This window comes from Phascolarctos cinereus, unplaced genomic scaffold, assembly GCF_003287225.1.
Source record: "Phascolarctos cinereus isolate Bilbo 61053 unplaced genomic scaffold, phaCin_HiC Scaffold_5;HRSCAF=322, whole genome shotgun sequence".
In the NCBI taxonomy this organism is placed as follows: Eukaryota; Metazoa; Chordata; class Mammalia; order Diprotodontia; family Phascolarctidae; genus Phascolarctos; species Phascolarctos cinereus.
The window spans coordinates 243,344,504-243,369,906 of record NW_027555958.1 but is presented as its reverse complement, the minus strand read 5'-3'; the positions used below and the strand labels follow the sequence as shown (position 1 = coordinate 243,369,906).

At 43.1% G+C, this 25,403-nt stretch overlaps 1 protein-coding gene across 1 annotated transcript in view; it reads right to left on the bottom strand.

Annotated features, from left to right (window-relative positions):
* The window catches only part of GRM4 (glutamate metabotropic receptor 4), a 326,984-nt gene that overhangs the window by 292,249 nt on the left and 9,332 nt on the right, over window positions 1-25,403 (bottom strand).

Genomic DNA, 25,403 nt, shown 5'->3' with positions numbered 1-25,403 from the left:
TTTCAAATGAAGGGATTGGCTTAGATCAGGGTGGAGAATGTGTGGCCCTTTGACTGAATCCAGGGCCACACTTGAGGACCTAGAGGCCGCGGGTTTCCCACCCCTGGCCTAAATGATCTCCAAGGTCTCTTCTGCTTCTGTATTCTATAACTGTAAGAACTGGGCCCAATCCCTGGCTCCAAGGAGTTTATAGCCTTGTTGGTGAGATGAGACATAATCAAATAAGGCAATTAAATAGCGGTACAAGGCAGCATATAATTAAGGGCTAAGATGTGCCTTTAAAGACCATTAGCCCTTCAGGATTTAATAATAACACCTCTTATTTAACGAGTAGAGTTACAATCTCATTCCATCCTCAACCCTTTGAGGTACAAGATGAAGGTATTATGATCCCCATTTTACAGAAGAGAAAACTGAGGCCCAAGGAGGGAACTAAATGGCTAGTAGTCTCCTGGCTCTCAGCACAAGCCTCTACCTGCTCTCTTGAGGTATCTCCAAATCATAATAATCTCCAATCCTGGGCAACACATGGATTAAGAAAACGAAAAGAGGGGCAACGAGGTGGCAAAGTGGATATATCACCGGCCCTGAAGTCAGGAGGACCTGAGTTCAAATCCAGCCTCAGATCAAACACTTGACACTTACTAGCTGTGTGACCCTGGGCAAGTCACTTAACCCCAATTGCCGAAAATGAAATGGGCTGGGGCCATCCAGTCCCCCTGGGCTTTTTTTCCAAGGGATAGGAAAGTTTCTTCCCTGCTTCCCTTGCCCATCCCAACCCCAGGGTTGCCCAACCTCCCCAAGTAGAAATGACCAAGTGAATCTCATCTCACTTGAAGGAAGAAGCCATGACTGCCTACCCTCTTTGGTCTCTCTCTCCTAGAGTGGGGCTCAGGTTACCACTCCTGCTGCTGCCTATTATTATTATTATTATCAATATCATTAATATTCTTATTGGCATTAAATATTTATCCAGGAGGGCAGAGAAGAGAAAGCCAGCTCTTCCTTCATTCTCACTCCTCCTCTGAGAATAGTCTCCCCCTGGCATCCCTCCTGCCTCCCCACCCCACCCCCATCACCACCATCGCTTTCAATCCTCTCTTCCTCATCAGCCAGAGTGAGAGGTGCTAGGAGGCCAATTATGGGCCTGGCTGGGGAGTTAGAGCACTTGGATCACCCCTCTATCCAGCAGCAGCCCAAAGTGAATCAGAGAGGAACACCCTTGTCTCTGTGCCTCAGTTCCCCAAGGGAGGAAGTTAGAGTTGGTTCTTTTTTTTTAAGGCAATTGGGGTTAAGTGACTTGCCCAGGGTCACACAGCTAACAAGTGTCAAGTGTTTGGTCTGAGGCCAGATTTGAACTCAGGTCCTCCTGATTTCAAGGCTGGTGCTCTATCCACTGTACCACCTAGCTGCCCCTAGAATTGGTTTCTAAAGCCTTCAGGGGAAGCCATGGCTTCAGCACTGGACAAAAGGACCTTTCTGAGAGTGACTCACTCCCCAGTGTGGGTCCCCTCCACTCCCTTTCTATCTAAACTGCAGCCCCCCACCCTGGCCCCCAACCCATAACCCTAGGCCCCACCTCTCTCCTGTCTTACGTTGAGAGGGAGAAGGGACAAAGAGAAGGATGAGGCTCAGCACCTATGGTACTCTCAAGTCAAAGACTGTAGCTATATCAACACCTACAATTATATATTATATTGATATACTCCACCAGCCATGTTCAGATCCATTTGCTTCATTTACTCTTCATTGTATTTCCACAAGTGATTTATTATTCCCAATTCACAGATGAGCAAACTGTGAAGTCATCTGTCCAAAGTCACCAAGTTTGCTAGGGCTAGAACCTTCCCCAATACCCTGCTGCCTCCTACAATCAATAAGCATTTATTAGTCAACTATTCTGTGCCAGGCACTGAGCATTAAAATATAGAATCAACATAGTCCTTGCCCTCAAGAAGCTTACATTCTTTTAGGGAGATATAAAATGTTAACAGATAAATAAATAAAAGTATGTGCAGAAAAATACAAAATGATTAGAGGATATAAACAGGGGAGATCAGGAAAGGCCTCTTGAAGGGGAGCTGAAAGGGAACTAGGGGTTCCAAGGGGCACAGGTGAGGAGGTTGAGCATTCCCAGAATCAGTCTTTGCAATGAGGGGAGATGGAATGTTCAGTTAACAGGCAAGTAGGCAACTTAGCTACAGTATAGAATATGTTTATCAGTAGGGAAAGGGGAGAATACCGGATAATCAGCCTGAAAAGACAGGCTAAAGCCAGAGTATGGAGGGTTTTAAATGACAAACAGGAGACTTTGCATTTTATCCTAGAGGTAATAGGGAGCCACTGAAGCTTCTTGAGAATGGGAGTTAACATGGTCATACCTATGCTTTAGGAATATCAAATTGGCAGAGATAAAACAGCAGAGAGCATGTGTGGGCAAGACAATTCTCTTTGTACAGATTCCAACACATCTGAGCACACGTTAAAAGCTTTCTCAAAGAGAAAGGAATAATTATTCTTCTCAAAGAATAATCATAGCGTTAATATGACACTAAGATTTGCAAAGCACTTTATATTATGCTGTCTCATTTGATCCTCACAACAATCCTGATCAGGAGGTGCTATTATTATCCCCATTTTACAAATGAGGAAACAAAGGCTGAAAGAGGTTAAGTAAGTGATTTGCCCAGGACCACACAGCTGATAAACTCTGTGTCCAACACACTCCATCCACTCTGACACATAGCCACCCAATGATAAAGATGATGACACACAGTAGCTCCTGGACTGTGGAGCTTCAAGGCCGGATGCATTTGGTACCAGAAGGTGACAGTGGTTGGAGATATTGCCTCACTCCCTCATGTACTTCCATCTATCCAAGGAGTCAGGCCTTCTGGGGTTAGGAAGGCTAGAGTTCTGTTGGACCAGTCGTTTAGGTGAAAAGACTTCAGAGATAGCACAAAACCTTTGGGCCCCTTAAAGTACCTCTTCCTCCACCATCTTGGTAAAGTAAAGAGAGCACTGGTTTGGAGTCAGAAGGTAGGCTCAAATCCTGGCTCAGGCTCTCTCATTGACCAGCCATTTGACCATCAAATAGGACATTTAACTAACTTCTAGGACCTCAGTTTGCTTGTGTGTAAAATGGGAATCCCCTATTTGGATGCTTCATCACGGCATGAAGGTTATTCTGGGTTCTCTATGGAAGCACAAGTTCAGGTGAATCCTACTGAGCTTTCCTGGAAAAGGCCCAGAGAAAGACCCTCTGTTTGAAGACCTACCTAGCTACCGAGGTGTTGAGAGGCAGCAGAGTAAAGTAGAGAGAGGGCTGGATTTGTTATAAGAGGATCTGGGTCTGAATCCTGGCTCTTCCATGTACTATGTGACCCTGGGCAAATCACCTGACCCCCTGGGGCCTCAGTTTTCTTCTATGTAAAATGAGGAAACTGGACTCTATGACCTCTAACATCAAGCCTAATCTATGATTCTAATAAGGTTCAAGGGAGAAAATATATCCAAAGCACTTAACAAATTGTAAGACACGGTATAAATGTCAGCTCTTATTATGAGGGTGATAAGGAGTACAAATAGGAATGAAACAGGTTCTGCCTTCAAGGAGTTTCTAGTCTACTAGTATACGTGCCCCCAGACTCACTGAGAACAGCCTAGCTTAGCGCCCATTTCAGCCCCTCCACCACAGCTCAACCCCTTGCTTCCCCTGCCAATCTCACTGGCTCGATCTTCTTTTGTTTCTCCTTGGGGCGGGGGAGGGAGGAAAGGGAGGTCTGGCACCATTACAGCTAGAATCCTCTGGTTTTGTTCAGTTTTATTCCTATGAAGTTTACTGCTCATCCCATCACACTTTTTTTGATGTTTCACTTTTGTAAATAGACTTATAAAACCAATTAACGACCTTAGGGCAACATACATGCCTCAGACATTTACTCACTGTGTGATCTTGGGCAAGTCAATTAATCTCTCTGAGCTTCAGTTTTCTCATGTTGTTGTATGAAGCGGCCTTTAAACATCCCTCCTGGCTCTAAATCTATGAAACCTAGAGTCAGAAGAAATGGGTTGGCCTGGTGTGCCACTTACTAGCTGTATGACTGACTTCAGGCAAATTACTTCACCCCTTTGGGAGGATTTGGTTTCTTCATCTATAATGCTTCAATGGTTCTAAAGATCTGTGATTTACTAGCAGGCTTTTTGTGGATAATATGATGGTTTACTTAGAGAACCCTAGGGAATCAACTAAAAAAAACTGATTGAAACAATTAGCAACTTCAGCAAAGTTGCAGGATATAAAATAAGCCCACAAAATCATCTGTATTTTCTATGTATTACTGACAAAATCCATCAGGAAGAGATAAAAAAAGAAATTCTATTTAAAGTAACTACAGATAGTATAAAATACTTGGGAGTCTACCTGCCAAGACTCCTTACCCAAATACAGATCTAGGGGCAGCTAGGTGGTGCAGTGGATAGAGAACTGGTCCTGAAGTCAGGAGGACCTGAGTTCAAATCCAACCTCAGACCAAACACTTGACATGTACTAGCTGTGTGACCCTGGGCAAGTCACTTAACCCCAATTGCAAAGAAAGAAAGAAAGAAAGAAAGAAAGAAAGAAAGAAAGAAAGAAAGAAAGAAAGAAAGAAAGAAAGAAAGAAATACAGATCTAAATAACTGGAGAAATGGTAATGTTCATGGGTAGGCTGTGCCAATATACTAAAAATAACAATACTACCTACATTAGTTCATTCAATGCCCCAAACAAATCAAATTACCAAAGGATTACTTCACAGAGCTGGAAAAAATAATAATAAAATTCATCTGGATTTTACTAATGTGGGCATTCCCTCCACTGACATAAATCCCAACCCATCCACTCGTGCCTGAGTAGACCACCATCATGAATTGCTGCGGCAGGGCAGCTAGGTGGCACAGTAGATAAAGCTCTGGCCTTGGAGTCAGGAGGACCTGAGTTCAAATGTGGCCTCAGACACTTGACACTTACTAGCTGTGTGACCTTGGGCAAGTCACTTAACCCCGGTTGCCTCACCCTCAAAAAATAATAATAATAATGTATTTTTAAATTTTTTTTAAAAAGCAACAATGAATTGCTGTGGCCAAGAAAATTAATCTGTCACTTGGTGCTGGGGGATAGGGCTGGCCCTCAGAGGACTGCGAAGCCTGTCTGTCTACGCTCAAAGCCTTCCCAGATTCTAGGATCTCTCTGAGCTGCCTCTCTGGTGGCATAATCTTCAAGAATCCAGGGTCATGTGGATGTAGATGAGTTCTAGACCTATAGTTTTGTTAGTATAGAACAGTGGTTCGCAAACTTTTGGTCTCAGAACCCCTTCAAACTCTTAAAAACTATTTTAAATCATGAGACAGCAAGATGACGCAGTGGATAGAGCAATGGGCCCAGAGTCAGGAAAACATGAGTTCGGAGTTGGTCTTAGACATATCCTAGCTGTGTGACCCTGGGCAAGTCACTTAACCTCTACCTTTACCTCAACTGTAAAGTGGGGTTAGTAATGACATCTTATTGTTGTCATTCAGTCATTTTCAATCGTGTCAGACTTCATGACCCCATTTGGGGTCTTCTTGGCAAGATGCTAGAGTGGCTTGCCATTTCTTTCTCCAGCCCATTTTATAGATGAGAAAGTGGAGGCAAACAGGGTGAAGTGACTTGTCCAAGGTAACACAGCTGGTAAGGAACTGAGGTTAGCTTTTAATTCAGGAAGATGAGGCTTCCTGACTCCAGGCCCAGCACTCTTACCACTGAACCACCTAGCTGCCCTAGTAATCACATCTACCACCCAGGATCGGTGTGAGGATCAAATGAGATAATATTTGTAAAATGCCTGGCATATAGGAAGGGCTTAATAAATTCCTTCCTTATTAAAGACCTCAAAGAGCTATTTGCATTTTGCCTATTGCTATTTACTGTATTAGAAATCAAAATGTCAGGGCATTAGATGGCATAATAGAGCTCCAGCCTTGAAGTCAGAAGGACCTGAGTTCAAATCCAGCCTCAGACACTTGACACTTACTAGCTGTGTTAATCCCAATTGCCTAGCCAGAAAAAGAAAAGGAAATCAAAATGTTATTATGAAAATAGCTTTGACCTTGTGGATCCCCTGAATTGGGGAGTCGTAGGAGTCCCTGGACCATACCTGGAAAACTGCTACGGAAAGAAATTCTTGGCATCTAAATTTATCTCACACACACACACACACACACACACACACACACACCCCTCCCCACCCCCACCCCTCCATGCAGCTTGGTGTCAATTAAGTGATTGTCAGGGTCACACAGCTAGGCAGCACCTGAACCAAGAATCTTCCAGCCTCTAGGGCTGGCTCTCTAACCTCCTGCCTCTCCCATCTGTAATTTTTGCTTTTTATATGATCGATGACTGCCAGCTTAGGGAGTTCACAATATAGAACTCCCTCTGCCAAGCAGATCAGCACCTACTAGAGAATTGCCTCTGGGACACCCGGAAGTTAAATGCTCTGGCTCACCCAGCCAGGATAGGAGGCAAAGACATCCCAACCTCCCCCAGTCCTCAAAGAGGGATTATTTAGGATCCAAAGAGATAGAAAAGTAAAAGTTTAGAAACAGTAAAGAGATTATGGAGAGGAACAGGAGAAGAACAGAGGAGGACTAGAATTCAGAACCCTGGGAACCCCCACCTGCTGCTCAGGAACGCCAAGATTCCTCCTTCTCGCCAGGCTCCAGGACATGGGCCAGAATTGGAGGCAGGGTGGGTTACGGTCTCAAGGGACGTTTGATAAAGGCACTCTTTTTAGGAGCCCTGCCCTCTCTGAGCTTCTCCAGAGAGCTAGGCAAACCGCTGCCTGTTATAGCTCCCCCCCCTCAACTTCTTTGATGGAGTAATGGGAACGAGTCGAAGGTAAAAATACCCGGTGAGTGAAAGGAGCCACAGAAACTGGAGGAGGGAGGGAGGGGGAACTGCATGTGAAATGAGCCCCCTCCACCCTCCAGTAAGGCCTTACTTCATTCCCAAGCCTGGGGAAGAAAGATGGGGAGAGAGAGGAGGGAGGCATGGCCAGACCAGACACAGAGAGGAGAAAGAAAGGAGGGATGGGGAGGGAGGGAAAGAAGAGAGACAAAGACAGAGATGGAAAAAGACAGAGACAGAGAGATGTAGAGACACAGAGATATGCCTCAGTAAAGGAGAAAGGGGAGGGCAGAGATCTCTAATACCCCTCTCCCCTCAACCCCAGTTCCCTCCACCCACTTTGGCTGGGTTTAAAACCCACTCTGTCAGCACAGCCAAGCAAAATTCAAAAGGGGAATATTGGGATGGAAAGTATTTTCCACTCCAAATTACCAATTATTTTCTGAAATATTCAGCACTGATCTGTCTATTCAGGTATATACAAAAGTATCTCTGGATGTAGCTCTATTTCCCATTCTTCTCTCTCTCTCTCTCTCTCTCTCTTCTCTCTCTCTCTCTCTCTCTCTCTCTCTGTGTCTATCTCTGTCTCTCTCTGTCTCTCTTTCTGCATGTGTGTGTGTGTGTGTGTGTGTGTATGTCTCTGTCTCTGTCTCTGTCTTTCTCTCTCTCCACTTTTCCTCTTCTGTTCTCTTACCCTTTCTCCCTTTTCTCTCCTGCTCCTATGGCAAAAGCGGGAGCAAAGAGAAAGTCAGGGAACAGGAGAAGAAAAAGAGGGAAAGAGAGAGGGACAGCAGGGAGGAAAGCTCTGAGGCAAACTCCACTGGACTTGGAGTCAGAACTCGGAACTCAGCAAGATTTGAGTTTGAATCCTGCTTCAGACAATTACTAGCTATGTGACCTGAATATTTCAGCTGCTCACAGCTTTTCCAGTAGATCCTCATCTACAAACAAGGAATAGGGGGAGGGAAGACTACTCCCCCCCACGCACCCCTCAGCAGCACTTGCGAACACCCAGAATCCTCATCCCCTTAAAATCTCATCCTCTCCCTCTGGACTCACATTCTGAGAGTGGAAGACTATCCCACCCCACTCCCTGAATTTGCAAATCAAGAGGATTGAATCCCAGCTCTGCTGCTTACCTAGGTTAACAGTTACAGGATTAAGAGCTAGGAGGGAAATTTGAGATCACCTAGTCCATCCACCACCTGTGGAGGAAATAGATGAACCTGAGTACAGTACTGTGAATTTTGGAAAAACCTGTTCTTCCCAGATAAAGTGAGTTCTAAGCCCAAGGAGAGAGAGCTTTGCTTCCCTCCCTACTGGCCACAACAGGATGAACAAGAATTATTTTACTTTAAAAGGGGCCTCCACCATCTTAGAGATTTCCTGCCAATACAGGGAATCCAGATAAGACTAGCCTCAAAAAACTGAATTTCCCCCCAGGAGCAATCCTGAGCTTTAGCAATGTCTTGGACCCCAAGGCTTGCACACTTCCCCATTTCCTTTTCGGCTGAGGAACACCACTGATTGGCTTTGTATTCTAAACAAGCCTGCAAAGCTATAAAAACCCAAGCTTTACCCTAAGAGTCTGAAGCTGCAGCTAGCCTAAGCAGTCTTCCTTACCACACTAAGACGTTTCTTTTCCTTTCTGTCTGACTACTCACTTTTTGACTCCCAGTCAAGGTAGTTAGTACCTACTTCCCAAAGTTGTTAGGAGGATCAAATGAGATAATTATGGAGCCCTACTAAGCACAGTGCCTTGTACACAGTAGGTGCTTAATAAATACTTGTTTCCTTCTAGTGTGACAGATATAGTGGTGGGTAACATTCTGCCTGGGCTTTGGAGGAACTCAGGCCGGGAAACTCACAATACACCTCATTCTATAGGCAAGCCTAAGGCTTCCATAGTGACCATGGGCAAGTCATTTAATTTCTCCATGGCTTAGTAGAGGGACCTTAGAATTGGGTTCTTTCTAGCTCTAAATCTGATGAGCCTATGACTGGAAAATTATCTCATCCACAGCCCTGCCTCCAAGCTAAATCCTACCTACCCAAGCTGAGCATCTCCTATTCTTAAAAATCCTCACCTCAGGGAAGTAGAAATCAAACCTTCCTACTGAATAGCCAGACTTAAAACAAACTGAACTAACAGCCTCCAATTTGTGGAATCCTGCACTCCACCTCAGTGTTAATTTTTTACTGAACTAATTTCCTTTTGTTATTGTGGTTCATTTCAAAAAATCACCAAATAGCCCATTTGAACCCAAACTGAACCTGTTTATTTCTACTGAACTAAATAATAATAATAATAATAATAATAATAATAATAATAATAATAATAATGATAGCTAATACATATACATATGTGTGTATTGCCTTCTATGTGCCAGGCACTGTGCTAAGTACCTTACAATTTTTATCTCATTTAATCCTTACAACAACTCTGGAAGGTAGGTGCAATTATTGTCCTCATTTTATAGTTGAGGAAACTAAGGCAAACAGGGTTAAGTGACTTGCCCAAGGTCACACATCTAGTAAGTATTAAGGCCAGATTTGAACTCAGATCTTCCTAACTCCAGCCTCTATCTACTCTCACCATTTTGCTGCCTGCTATATGCCAGGGACATAGCTATGTGCCAAAGTTTACCATACCTCCCTGACAATAAACTTGATATAGCTCTAGATATGGAACTGGAATTAAAACTCAGGTCTCCTGACTCCATGTCCAGTACTCTCCCAATGCGCCACAGGTTATCCCTTTGACAACTCTTATTAGGGCTAAGAAGATATCCTGAAGCCTCAAGCCTTTCCTGAGAACTCCCATGTTGGGGCAGCTAGGTGGTACAGTGGATAGAGCACCAGCCCTAGAGTCAGGAGGACCTGAGTTCAAATCGAGACTCAGACACATAACACTTACTAGCTGTATGACCTTGGGCAAGTCGCTTAACCCCAATTGCCTCACACACACAAAAAAAAACAATCTCCCAGGTTCTCTTCATTCCTCTTAGAATCAAAGATTCTCAGAATTGAAAGGATTGAAAGAAATTGCAGAACCAAGAACTGAACACAATACTCCAGAAGTAGGGGCAGTTCAGTTGGAAAGAATGTTGGGTTTGTAATCAAGAAATCTGAGGGTGAGATAAATGTAAGTATTCCCAGAGGTTCAAAAAATCAGCTGCACAAGTACAGGATAGGAGAGGCATGTAGAGATAACGATTTGAATGAAAAAGATCTGGGCGTCTGAATGGAATCAATATGAATCAACAGCAATCGTGATGTCCAGAAAGATGAAGGTCATTCAGAGTCTTGACTTTGTCCTGGGACAATAGAAAAATCATAGATTTGGAGTCAAAGGACCTGGGTTTGAATCCTTGATGCTACCTGCCACATACATAAGGTTGAGAAAGCAGGTGAATCTCTCTAGACCTCAACTTCCTCACCTGTAAAACAAGGGGGCTGGGCAGATGACATCAAAGGCCATATCCAGCCCTAAATCTACAATCCTGTAAGTCTATGACCTGGAGGTCACTTCTAGGTACCACTCTTAGGAAAACCATGGACAAACTGAATTGCTTCTAATAATAATAGTAGCATTTATACAGGGCAGCAAAGTGATATAGTGGATAGAGTGCCAGGCCCAGAGTCTAGAAGACTCGTCTTCCTGAGTTCAAATCTGGCCTCAGATACTTACTGGCTGTGTGACCTTGGGCAAGTCATTTAACCCTGTTTGCTTCAGTTTCCTCATCTGTAAAATGAACTGGAGAAGGAAATGGCAAACCACTGTTATTATCTTTGCCAAGGAACCCCCAAATGGGGTCACAGAGTCAGATACAATTGAACAACAACAAGCATTTATATATCACTTTAAGGTTTGCATAACACTACAAATATTAACAACCTTGTGAAGTAGGTGGTGTTATTTTCCCCATTTTATAGATCAGGAAACTAGGGCAAACAGAGGTTAAGGGACTTACCTAGGGTCACATAGATAGTAATTGCCTGAAGCAGGATTCAAACTCAGGTCTGAGTTATATGTCAGGCACTGTGCTAAGTACTTTATAATTTCTATCTCATTTGACCCTCACAACAACTCTGGAAGGTAGGTGCAATTATTGTCCTCATTTTATAGATGAGGAAACTAAGGCAAATGGGGTTAAGTGACTTGCCCAGGGTCACACAACCAGTAATTATCTGAGGTGGGATTTGTACTCAGAGTTCTGACTCCAAGTCCAGTGCTCTAACCACGGCACCACCTAGCTGTTCCCCACCACCACCAAAAAAGAAGGCTCAGCTGAAAGCACTGGAGATGTTTAGACTAAAATATAAATGCCTTAAGAGGAACATAACAGCTGAATCCCAGATGTGATCTTCCAATCAGAGTGAGAAAAAACAGCTTGAATGCCAGAAGGAAAAGTCCCAAGAAGCAGCTGCCCGCCTCTGCCTCCTGAGAAGCTGCCCTTCCCCTGGGGGATGGAGCTGAGGAGCTAGGAATAGCCCCTGTGCTACTGACAGTCAGGGCCCACCTGCCAAACTGGATTCCTCACTCTTCTGGATGTTCTGTTCCCTAAATTCCACATTCCATCTTCTACCTCTGCCCAAATATATCATCCCCCAAGTCCACAAGGCCCACTCTCCTCATCTCTACCTCTCAGAATCCTAGTCTTCCTCAGCTCAGGTATCACCTCCTCTAGGAAGCCTCCCTGGAATGCCCCAGGTTCTTGATGTTCTCTCCTCTCTCAGTTGGTCTTTTTTGCAGTGAGATCAAGCTCCTTGAATATAAGGCTTTGGTGTCTTTGCATCTCAGCCTCCACACAATGCCTTGCACCTGATAGGTGCTTAATAAATATTCATCCAGTTGGACTGTAGTCTTTAAAGATCTTTCAGGCTGAGGAGGAAGGTTTGGGCTGTGCCCCTGCCACATATGCTGGCTACATGACTCTAGGCTCTAAATGATGCAGACAACATCAGAAGATTATAAACTGGAAAGAAGATGCAGACCTGCATTGGTGGGTGGACTTTCCTGCTCTGGGAGTGCCCCAAACCAAGAAATCACAGGTCTAGACCCCATGTGATAGGAGCAATGGGTAGAAGCTAGAAGGAGAAATATTTGAGCTCGACATCCAGGAAATCTTCCTAACAATTAGAGCTGCCCCAAAGAGTCCAAAAGCACCTTGAGGCAGGGCAGAGGTGTGCAAGCTGAGGCTGAAGGAACCTTCTGCTGGGGATGCACAGCAGGGATGCCTATTTAGGAAGGAGAAGGATGAGATGAATGATGAGATTTCTTCTAAGTCTGAGACTCTCTGATTCTGTGACCGAGAGAAGCCACTTAATCTAAGCCTCGGTTTCTCTACCCACGAGAGTAAGACAAGAATGTTTATACCTCCTTTGTCACAAGTTGTTAGAATTAAAGCAGATATTACTCATTCAAATGATTATAACGTAATAATTATAACTTTATTATGTAATGTAATGTGTTTTATTATATTATTATATATAATACAACTATTGTAATTTATTTAATGAATTATTAAGCACCTGCTATAATTATTTACATTTTAGAATATGCAATATAGCTTAATCTTATAATTGATTCACTCAATCAACTGATCATGAAGCACCTACTACTTATAATTATAATTATTTTATTATACACAATATTTCTTTGTTGTTGTTTAGTCATGTCCAACTCTCCATCACTTCATTTTGGGATTGGGGGGGGAGGCCAATGGGCATTCAGTGACTTGCCCCAGGTCACACAGCCAGTAAGTGCAATGTGTCTGAGGCGGATTTGAACTCAGTCCTCCAGAATCCGGGGTCAATGCTCTTATCTACTGCGCCACCTTGATGCCCCCTTTTCGGGGATTTTCTTGACAAAGACACTGGAGTAATTTGCCATTTCCTTCTCTAGCTCATTTTACAGATGAGGAAACTGAGGCAAACAGGGTTAAGTGATTTGCCTTAGGTCACACAGCTAGTAAGTGTCTGAGGCTGGATTACAACTCATGAACACGAGTCTTCCTAATTCCAAGTCCAGTGCTCTATCCACTGGGCTACCTAGTTGTCCCATTATTACAATATATAACTATTTTTATAATTTATTTAATATGATATAATCAATTGAATATTAAATACCTACTATATTAGAATTTTTATATTAATAAAATATTTTTACAATAGCATAATATAATAAAATTTATTTTATTATAGTTTTATAATATATAACTATTCTGGTAATTGATTCATTCAATCAATTAATTATTAAGCACCTACTATATTATAATTAGAACTATTTTATTCTATAATAAACTTTATTTCATTATAGTTTTATAATATATAACTACTCTGGTAATTGATTCAATCAACTAATTATGAAGCACCTACTATATTATAATTAGAATTATTTTATTCTATAGTAAAATTTACTTTATTATAGTTTTACAATATATAGCTATTCTTGTAATTGATTCACTCAATCAACTAATTACACACCTACTATATCACAATTAGAATTGGTTTATTATATAGCAAAATTTCTATTATTATGGTTTTACAACATATAACTATTCTAGTAATTGATTTATTCAATCAACTAATTATTAAGCACCTACTGTACTATAAAGTAGCTACTTAAGAGAAAGTGTCCCAATGGCTCGAACACTAGAGTTGGAGTCATGAGGAACTGAGTTCAAATCTTACTTCAGACACTCTCAGCCTCCATTTCTTCATCTATAGAATAAGTATAATGATAGCACCTACCTCCCAGGGCTGTTATGAGAATCAAATAAGAATGTTCACAAATCGATTTGCAAATCTTAAATCCTTGTATAAATCCTAGCTGTTATTATGTAATACATGTAAAGCACTCTGCAAGTTTTCGGGTGCTATATGATTAGTTATTATCATCCATTGGAATCCAGGCTCCCAGTGGGCAAGGGACAGCATAAAACTTTTCCAGTACCCTCTGTACTTAGCAGAGGACCTGAAGCAGAGTAAGCATTTAATAAAACTTTGTTGATTGATTGATTGATTGATTGATATCTAAGGTACTGTGATGAGCCCTGAAGGCACAAAGATGAGAAATGACCTAATCCTCTAGCTACAGGGCCTTGCAATCTAATAAGGAGGATGTGACATGTGCACAAATCAATAGTATACACAGTGGGATGTGATAAGAGCAAAGAAGAGGTCCAGACAAAATGCTTTTGAACAAATCTGAGAGGTAAGTGATCACTTTGAATATATCACATCATGGTGGTGGGTAAAGAGCAATGGATATGGAGGCTAAGAGGACCTGGGCCGGAGTCCTTTCCTGTGAAGCTTTGGACAAGTTACTTGATCCTTTTTGCCCTCAGTTTCCTCATCTGTGAAATGGGGGATGGGGTAGGGATCAGGCTGGATGGTCCTTGCCGGCTCTAAATTCTCTGGTTCAAGTCCTCCTTCCAGCTGGGAGCAATCAGGGAAGGCTTCACAGAGGATGTGGCAGGATGTGGGCCTTAAAGAAAGAGCAAGCTTTGAACAGGATCAAGCCCCATTTTACAGATAAGGAAACTGAAACCCATAGCCAGGGTCACACAGCCAGTGAATTCTTGAGGCTGGATTTGAATCCAGGTCTTCCCGATTCCAAGCCCACTGCTCTATTACTCCCTTGATAGAATGCAAGCTACTTGAGGGAAGGGATTATTTCATTTTTGTCGTGGTTTCCCAGGTTGAATGCAGCACCTGTCACATGGTGGGCACTTAATAAATGCATATTGGTCATCAGATATTAGAATCAGAAACGCAAGTGGCTTCTGAGGCCACCGAGCCCAACTCCTTCATTTTATGGATCAGGAAACTGAGGCAAAAAGAAGCTAAGTGACTTGCCCATGGTCACACAGATAGAATGGTGGGAAGTGACTCATCCAGGGTCACTAAGCTGGGATTTGAACGCAGATCTCTCCTAGGTCTCGTGTTCTTTCTAAGTTACTCTCCTTCACTGGATAGTCCTCTAAGACTCAACCACAATACCTAACAATTCCATAGGAAAATGGGCTCAGAATTCTGGCTGGGATGTCACTTCCACATTAGGTTAAAGAACTTTCTCTCCTTCCTCCCTCCCAGACAGTGGAGACAGGGACTCCTCCAGCTCTAAGACATTTGTCATGCTACTGTGGCCCAAGATAGAGGATCCAGAAGGACAGCAGGAAAGAGGGTAGGTGGAACCATGAGGAGCAGTGTTTTACGGGCAAGGCCACATGCAGGATGGGGCCTGAGGGAACAAAGAAGCCTGAAGCAAAGGAGGAAGGTTGAAGGAAGGGACTGGAAATCTGAGTTGGAGAGGGTAAGAGCCCCTGGGAGTTTAGAGAATACAAAAACCAGTCAGAAGTGAGGAGGGCTCCAGTCTCAGAGAAACCTGGGAAAACTATATGAACTAGTGCAAAGGAAGCAGAACCAGGAGGAACATTTACACTCTATGACTGTAAAAATGAACAGTTTTGAAAGATTTAAGAACTTTGATCAACAAAATGATCAACCTTGATTCCAGAAGATCAATGACAAAGAATACTGCCCAAATCCTGACAATTATGAAGAATGAAAGACGCAATTTTTTAACATGGTCACTATGGGAATCTGTTTTGCTTGACTATGCATATGTCTCACAAAGGTTTTTGTTCTTATTTGTTTATTTATTTTTCATGGGTGGGAGAGGTGAGGAGAGAAAATAAATGTTTCTTTTTTTATTATTATTATTTAGGTAGCTAGGTGGTGCAATAGATACAGCACCAGGCCTGGAGTCAGGAAGAACTGAGTTCAAATATGATCTCAGACACTTACTAGCTGTGTGACCCTGGACAAGTCACTTAACCCTGTTTGCCTTGATTTCCTCATCTGTAAAATGAACTGGAAAAGGAAATGGCAAACCACTCCTGTATCTTTGCCAAGAAAACCCCCAATGAGATCATAGTGAGTCAGACACGACTGAACAATAACAAAAAATTTTTTAATTAATTTTGTAAAAGTATCCAATCAGGACCCTAAATGGGTGCAGACAGAACTCCAGGTCACCCCTTTCTTTTCTTCCAGGGTGTCCACTGGTATGTAACACTGAGTGTTGCCAAACCAAACTTGGGGCTGTCTCCAGCTAAGTTGCAACAGTAACTTACATTTCCATAATGTTTTAAATCTTTATGAAATGTTCTTTCATGGCAATCTCATGAGACAGCTAGTAATCAGCATTAGTATTCTAATTTTACAGATGAGGAAACTGAGGCTCAGAATGGTAAAGTGACCTGTTCATAGACACACAGCTGTTATATTTCAGCAACTGAGAACAGGGGCTATTTCGCTTTTGCGCTGGGATTTGAATCTAGGGTTCCCGACTCCAAGCCCAGTGACGTCTTCAAAGTCATGTTGTTACGCAGCCAATTGGCTTTTGTGGATTGTTTTGGGATCAACCTCCTATTTCTGACCATGTTTTAAAATATACGTACTGATATCTTTTGGGTTTTATATCACTTTCGTTTCCTTCCCAATACATCCTTTCCCCTTCCCTATCCACAGAGCTGCAGACTTGTAACAAAAAAATAAAATAAAATAGAAAAGGAAAAGGGAAAAAAGCAATTCAGCAAAAATAACCAACACATGAACTCAGACTGACAGGAGGTCAAAGGTTCCCTACCCATAGTCCCTCCCCACTGCAAAGAAGGAAGAGAAGTGCCATTTTCTCTCCTCTCTCCTCTGGGGCCAAGTTTGGTCAATATGGTAACACAGGGTTCTGATCATGTTTTTTTTTAGAGAGGAAATCTAGTGTAGTGTCAAGAAGGATGGGGTGACTGTGAGGTAAGGACTTGTGAAAGCCTGGAGTGCTACAGAGAACAGGAGCTGTCTCAAAAGCATACTTGGAGTTTCAGACAACAGGCCTGCTGGCAGACTTTTGGAACACTCCCTGTTCTAAGTGAAGCTCGCAGAATCCAGAGAGTTGGAAGGGACCTCTCAGTCTGCTTGTTATGGCCAATCTCCCTTCCACATGACAGCCCTTCCCCCATTTAAAGACAACTTAACATGGTCCCCCTGAGTCTTCTCTTCTCCAGGTTAATTATTTAATCATTCCTATTTCCTTCTGTCAATCTTCTCATGGAGAGTTTTCCAGACCCATCCCCATCTCAAGGACTCTTCTCTGGGCATGCTTAGGTTGTCACTGGCTCCTCTTAAAATGTGGCACCTGCACATGCCCAGGATCTATTTCCCCCAGCCTGGTTCCAGTTGGTTGCTGTCACCTCTCTTAATTCACTGTCCCTCCTGACCCCACTTTGATGACTCCACTTCTCCTGCAAGAGGGGAACCAGGACCCTGTTACCTAGAAATATGTGCAGCATGAGCTTAGATAGAAACCCATGCCTGGTGCCCATGCTCTAGGACAGCAGTTCTCAGAATATATAGTCTGGGGAAAGAGACAGAGGTGGAATGTAAGTGTATTTGAGGTATGGGGGACAGTCAGACAGCTAGTGCAAAGGCTTGGAGATGTAAAGTTACATTTGAGGACCAGCAAAAAGGCCAGCTGGACATGAACAAACAGAGCTGGAAAATGGGGTAATGTAGAATAAGTTTGGAATGTAGGTTGGGGACAGATTGTAAGGGACTTTAAAAGCCAGAATGGCTTATTGTATTTTGTCCTAGAAGTAATAGGGAGCCCATGTTTACTGAGTTTACTGAGTAGGAGAGTAACAAACAAGGTCAGACCTTCCTGTTAGTGTCCTCTAAAGTTCAGTTTTTGTTAACAGTTCATCTATAAAATGGAAACAACAACTTGTGCTGCCTACCTTACAGAGCTGTTGTAAGTGGAGTCCTTCAAGTATTGTAAAAGTACAAGTTATTATTAATATAGTACTGTATACTATACCAGGGAATACACCCACTGGTTAGCTAGGGGAACACAGCATGGGATTACTAGTTCTTGGAGCCTATGTTCCACTCTCTCTTTCCTCACCTAGTTCAGAGCAAAACAAGCCTCAATTCTCTTCTACATGTCTCTAAAACATTTTTGATGGATTTTATGGGGGGGGGGGAAGCAAGGAATAATCTCCTATGACCCCAAATACACACAGTAGCTTTTCTCCCCAGAATTTAACACAGTGCCTGGCACATAGTAGCCATGAAATAAATGCTTATTGGCTAGACTTGACTTTCCCTTAAACAAGTGGGAAAAACAAAAACTTCACCTAGATGTTAATGGCAGGTCCTTGTAAAGAAGGAATTAAAATAGATTTAGACAATGTTTCAGAAGAAAACCAGGCTCTGGTGACCTTGGGTTGGGGGCTGGGGTTCCAGGGTAAATAGAGGAAAAGTAAAGAGATAGGAGGGAAGCTACTAACTACACTGTCCACTGTCCTAGAGCTGAGGAGTGATGAGCAATATAGATTTCCTTTCCCTTCCTTCTTCCCCTCCTTCAACACTCCCGCAACAGTCCTGCAAACAAAAACACAAACTGCCCCAATTGCTATAACAGGCGTTTGATGAGGTAAGAAACAGAAATGGAGATGGGAGAAGAGTCTCAGGCAACAGGATATCAGGAAGATAAAAGTTCCTGTGGTCACTGGGGCACCTGGCTACCTAAATAGGCATTCCTAGGTTACTTTATGCAATTTGCACGAGTCAGAGGCTGCCTGTATTCTAAATACTTAAGTAGGAATTATGGAAAGACAAATTTCAGTTCAGTCTAAAGTTGAACTTTCTAACCATTGGAACTGTCCAAACATAGAACAGGTTCTCAGTTCAGTAGTGAGTTATCCGTCACTGGGAATATTCAAGCAGAATAGTCAACTAACCACCTATGAGGGATTTCTTCATTAAGTGAGAGATTAGTCCAGACCAGAGATTCTTAACCTTTTTTATATCATGGACCCCTTTGGCAGTCTGGTGAAGCCTACTGACCTCTCCTCAGAATGATGTTTTTAAAATGCATAAAATAGGGGCAGCTAGGTGGCACAGTGGATAGAGCTCTGGAGTCAGGAAGACCTGAGTTCAAATCTGACCTCAGATACACAATACTTCCTAGCTGTGTGACTGTGGGCAAGTCACTTAACTCCAATTGCCTCACCAAAAAAAAAAATTTAAAAATAAAATACATAGGATTATGGAGGGAAACAAACATTAGTAAAAAATAATTATAAAAAAACAAAGATCTATTTTTCCCATCCAAATTTACTGACCCACTGAACCTGCGGAGTTAAGAACCCCTCATTTGTATGACCTCCAAATAAGGAAAATATCTAGTATTCCATAATACATTCCAACTCAAAGATTCTGTTGTTTTGGGAGAGATGAAAGAGTGAAAATAAAACAAAGGAACAGGAGAGGGACTGACGATCAGGACTGAGCTCTGCCGCTAATCTGATATGTGGGAAAGTCATCTGATCCCCTCAGTCCACCTGCCATTTCACTGGGCATCTGAAGTCAAGGACTAGGCAAGGGCTTCAACTAATCAGCATATGCAACCAAGTCTCTCAGCTGGTATACCTACTATCTTCTAGTATTCTCAAGTTGTTTCATGCAAGGACCAGATCTTGTACTTCTCCAGTATCTCCCAACACACTCCACCCCCAGTAAGCCCCTGCGCCCAGGGTCCCCTGGCCTCCAGCATCCCCCAGCCTTTAGTGTCCCCCCCAGTCTACAGCATCCCCCAGCCTCTAGCACCTCACACAATACTGGGTACCTAGTGGGTTACTAACAAATTCTTAAGGGTTCTCATCAGGAATGATGAACATGCTATGTTACCTACCTCCTAACAGATGATGAGCTCAGGTTGCGGGAATAAGTCATACATTTTTGGACGTGGCTAATAATGGGAATTTAGTTTTGCCTGACTGCATTTTTGTTATCAGGGTTTTGTTTTTCTTTTTTTTTTACAGTGGAAAGGAAAGAAAATAAATGCTTGTTAATTGAAAAATAAAATAAAATTTAAAAAGAACAAAGAAAAAAATCTTAAGGTCTCTTCTCCCCCACAACCCTGATAAATATCACCTCTGTCTCTAGCCCTCGTCCATCATTAGAGTCACAGATAACCTTCCCCTGGGAAGTGGCCTGGGGAGTACAATTCCAGGGAAACTGGTTCCTCTCCATCCCCCGCTCTAAAGGGAATGTCTGAAAAGGGGGCACTCAACAGTGAGAAAAGAGGTCTGGGCAGCCAACAGCTCTGAGCAATGGCAGTCACTTTTAGCCTATTTATCATATCCTTAGAACAGCTGGGTGGTGCAGTCGATAGAGTGCTAACCCTCAAGTCAGGAAGACTCATCTTCCCAAGTTTAAATCTGACCTCAGATACTTACCAGCAGGGTGATGCTGGGCAAGTCAGTTAACTCTGCCTCAGTTTCCTCATCTGTAAAGTGAGCTGGAGAAGAAAATGGCAATCCACTCTAGTATCTTTGCCAAGAAAACCCCAAATGGGGTTGTGAAGAGTCAGACACAACTCAAAAACAACTGACTGATAACAACAATAAATCATATCCTTCCCTGAGAACAGTTTGTACTAGAGAGGAGGAGAGAGAGTTCTAAACATTTGAAAGTGTGGTTAGGGAGAGGCTATGCAATCCAGGACAGGGCAAAGGAAAGGAGCGGGGTATCATCGGAAACCCAACTTGAGCAACTTTATAATTGGAGTGGGGGGGTGATAACAGAGTGGTACAGTAAGGGTCTTCCCCGAGAACCCCCAGGAAAAGGCTTTTTGTTGGTTTCCCTAGGAGACCGCCAGAAATGGATCAGCAAAACTGAGCAGGTGAAGCTTGTCATCAGTGCTGCCCCCAGCCCCAGCTCTTCATCCCTGCAAGCAAGCCTGTGCTCTTTGACTGATCCCCACTATCCAGCCCTACTAAAGCACTTCCCCACCCCCAACATGTGATCCCAAGGCAGTAAACTTGCCCCTGAACTGACTCCCCACAAAAGATCAAACCAGTAGAGAAGACTTGTGCTCATTATTAAACAATCCCATTGATGTAACAGTGGATGCCAAGGAATAAATGGGTTCCCCCCAACCTCTGGCAATACATTTCCATTTTTAAAGAGGTCTTCTAGAGACAACCTGCCTTAACCCTAAAGAATAACTCCAAGGGTACAATTTCAAACACTCTTTTAGAAAGTTGGAAGGCGGTGCAGGGAATATTCAGATATGCCTGCCCTCTTCCAACTTTCTAAAAGAGTACTTGAAATAGAGGTGCCCTGTAAATAGCTATGATTCTGAGACCCAAATTCACACTGGGTGAATTTTATATACTACCCACCTACCATTCTTATCTCACTCTCTCCTTCCCCCAAATCAGTCTCCCTCTGTCTCTCTCTCCCTCCCTCCCTCCATTCCTCCTTCCCTCTTTCTCCCTCTCTCTCTTTCTCTGGGTCTCTCTCTCTGTTTCTCTCTCTCTCTCTGTCTCTTTCTCTCTGTCTTTCTCTCTCTATCTATCTCTATCTCTTTCTGTATGTTTCTCTCTCTCTCTCTCTCTCTCTCTCTCTCTCTCTCTCTCTCTCCATCTCTCTTTCTATCTGTCTGTTCTCTCTCTCTCTCTCTCTCTCTCTCTCTCTCTCCAGACAGGACTAGTTCTGGTCTAGTCTAGTCTAATGCGGTCTAACATAACTGCACCTGGTCTAAATCAGGGAATGTATTGTTCTGAATATATGTAGGCCAGAAATCAGATGGTGATGGGTGAAGCCTGTAACATCTACATCAGCCCTGACCTCAAGAAGAGAGGCCCTGGCCTGAGGCTTCCAGAGCCTGGGCAGGTATTGTTATCTCTAACCCTTATCTCCAAGTCCATTTGTCCCTATCTCCTGCCAAGATAAGAATTTACTCAGAGGCACTTAGCATTGAACTGTGCTCTGAGTGAGAACTCAATAACTATTAATAACTATTTGTTGAACGAATGAATGATTTTTTTTTACTTTAGTAATGCTGGGAATTAAGGGGGGGAGAGAAGAGGGGGCACTTTGTCAGCTCCGCAATACCAATCCTCCAAACTGAAATGGTTCTGCCTAGCCAAATCTTCCCAGTTCTTCAGTACCCAGCTCAAGTCCTTCATTAAGCCTCCCAAGACCCCTGGAGCTCACCAGAACTGTAATTAGGGTGGGGGGAGCAGGACTTTGATCCAGAGTGTTTTACATGGGAGAGTGTGCTCATTCCCTGCAGTGACCACCAAACCCTTGCTCTCTGGATTGACTTGCTGGCCTGAACCTCAGCCCCTAGGGCAGAGGTGGGGAACCTGCAGCCTCAAGGCCGATGTGACCTTGGGGATTTGTTGTGTGAAGTATGGATTCAGTCAAAGGGCTGAACCTGAAGACCTAGAGGGCCACCCCTGCCCTAGTGCCCTGTCCCAGGCCTATCTTTCCTCCTACACCCTACAGGGGCAGGCCACTCATTCTCATATAACTGCACTTCTGGCCAGATATCCTCTGTGATCCTCTACCATCTTCTAACCCCTCCAGCTGTTTTTGTCATAAGTGGAAAAAATTCCTACTTACATTTCTGTAGCTCATAGTAATCATTCCCTCCTTAGAAAGTAACTACCAGGGCAGCTAGCTGGCACAGTGGAGTCAGGAAGGCCTGAGCTCAAATTTGACTGCAGACATTTTTACTAGCTGTGTGACCCTGGGCAAGTCACTTAACCCCCATTGCCTCTCCACCCTCCTCAGAAAAAATAAAGTAATTACTACTGCTTTTGTGTAGAGAACTCTCTTCTTTATGCACATGCCATCTCTCCTGGTACCATTCTGAAACATAACCTTCTTGAGGTTACCTTTGTATCCCAAGTGCCTAACAGTGCCTAGCACACAGTAGGTGCTTAATAAATGTTTGTTTATTGATTGTCATTTAACTTTCTATGTACATACATACATACGTATGAAGATATACTGATTGGTGTTTGACAATATATATGTATGTGTATATATGTGTGTATATATACATATGTATGTATGTGTATAGATATGTGTGTGTATGTATATATACATATGTATATATATATGTCTGACTCTCCATGACCCCATTTGGGGCTTTTTTTGGCAAAGATCCTGGAGTGGTTTGCCATTTCCTTCTCCACCTCATTTTACAGATGAGGAAACTTAGGAAAACAGGGTTAAGGGACTTGCCCCAGGGTCACACTGCTAGGAAGTGTCCGAGGCCAGATTTGAACTCGGGTCCTTCTGACTCCAGGGCCGGCAGTACCCTGTACCACCTAGCTGCCCTTTATATAAATATATATATGTGTCTATATCTATATGTATACATATACATCTAAATATATACATATGCATACATCTCTCCCCAAATAAATGTGAACTTCCCGAGGGCAGGAACTAAATCATATTTCTTGTAACCTTCTCGACAGCAGACAACATGCTGTAATGGAAAGACCACTAGATAAAGAAGAAAACAAGCATTTGTTAAGTGCCCACCACGTGCCAGGCATTGTGCTAAATACTTCACGTATATTATCTCATTTGATCCTCCCAACAGACTCAAGTGGTAGGTGCTATTGTTATATCATCCCCATTTTACAGTTGAAGAAACTGAGGCAACCAGAGTTAAGTGACTTGCCCAGGTTCACATAGCCAGTAAATGTCTGAGGTCAAATTTGAACTCAGGCCTCCCTGACTCTAGGCCTAGGGCTCTATCCACTGCACTACCATGACTGTTGCTGGAATGTCAGAAGACCTGAGTTCTAGCTTGCCTCTGTCACTAATTTTCTATGTGACCTTGAGCTCATAATTTCCCCTCTCTGCATCTCAGTTTCCCCCTCTGTAAAAGCAAAGGGTTCAGATTAGATATTCAAAAGTTCCCAGTAGCAAAGTTTCAGTGAGTTTGACCTAGTGCATTGCCCATAGTAGGTACTCAGGGAGCAGGGGATGGAATTGTTGGGTGAGTTGAATTGGAGGAAATATGAAGCAAAGGCACAAAGAATAAAAAGGGAGGCCTCTGAAGAGAGGCACAATCAGGAGACTGAACTTCCCTAGAAATCTGTAAATGCTTGTAGTTCAGCACTGACTCTCAGGCTGTGTGTGTGTATGTGTCTGTCTGTCTGTCTGTCTGTGTGTCTGTGTGTGTCTGTGTGTATGTCTGTGTGTGTCTATGTGTGTGTATCCTCAAGGCATGCAGGGACTTCTGAGCCTAATATCTTCTAAAAGGATCAAGGGGATTCAGCCAAACTGCTCCCATTAGACACAAAGAGAAGGCTGTGTCTCAGCATGGCCTTCCCTGAACCAACACACACACACACACACACACACACACACACACACACACACATTGAAACTAGGGCTGCAGACTCCCAATTGAAAAGCCAAAGGAGAGTGGGAATATTGAGTAACATTTGGACTGAAAAATAAATGAATGAATGAAAAAAGCATTTATTAAGTGCTTACTTGATGCAAATTCAGTGCTATGAAAAGTTGACTAATTCAGATCTCATACCTATCATCATCCTTGATCTGGCAAGGTTAAGAAGGGCCTGAAGCATCAACCCCATGAATAATTGTTGTTCAGTCAATTTTCAGTCATGTCCGACTCTTTGTGACCTATTTGGGGTTTTCTTGGCAAAGATACTGGGGTGGTTTGCCATTTCCTTCTCCAGTTCATTTTATAGATGAGGAAACTGAAGCAAGCAGGGTTAAGCGACTAGCCCCAGGGTCACCCAGCCAGCAAATATCTGAGGCTGAATTTGAACTCAGGAAGATGAATTTTCCTGACTACAGGCGTGGTGCCCTTCTGAACAGATGATTCAATTCACTTCAACAAGCATTTATTCACCATTAGTTGGTGTCTAGAAGACAACATGACAGGAGAGAGCTAACGTCAAAGCCAGGAAGACCAGGGTTCAAGCCCCACCTCTGACACATGGCAAGTCATTTAACCTCTTAGTCTTCAAGGCAACTCTGCAAGGTGCAGAGAAGGTGCCAACCTGCACTGGTATATTGAGTTTCTTCACCTGGGAATTTCCTGTTTCATTTCCAGTGAAATCACAGGTCCATCATCTATGCCCCACCCCTGATACTATATATCAAGCAATATTCTTGGCACTGGGTATACAAAGACACATACAAAAACACACCTGCCTTCACAGAGCTTATATTCTGTGACAGAATGAACATGAAGAAGTGAGAGACCTAGGGGCAGCTAGGTGGTGCAGTGGATAGAGCATGGGCCCTGGAATCAGGAGGACCTGAGTTCAAATTTGACCTCAGGTACTAGCTGTGTGGCCCTGGGCAAGTCACCTAACCCTGATTGCCTCCAAAAAGAAAAAGAAACTAAGGCCCCAGATGGGTAAAGGTTATGGTCACATAGAAAGTTTGTGGCAAAGCTGGGACTAGAAAGTAGTTATCCTAACTAGTTGTTTATAATAAATTTCCCTAAAACCAAGGGGCATACATGTTAACAAAAGTCTTTCCCAGGTGCCCATAAGGCCACAATAATGGGGAACTATCTGGAGGTCCACAAGGGTGTTGATCCTTTCAGACATTG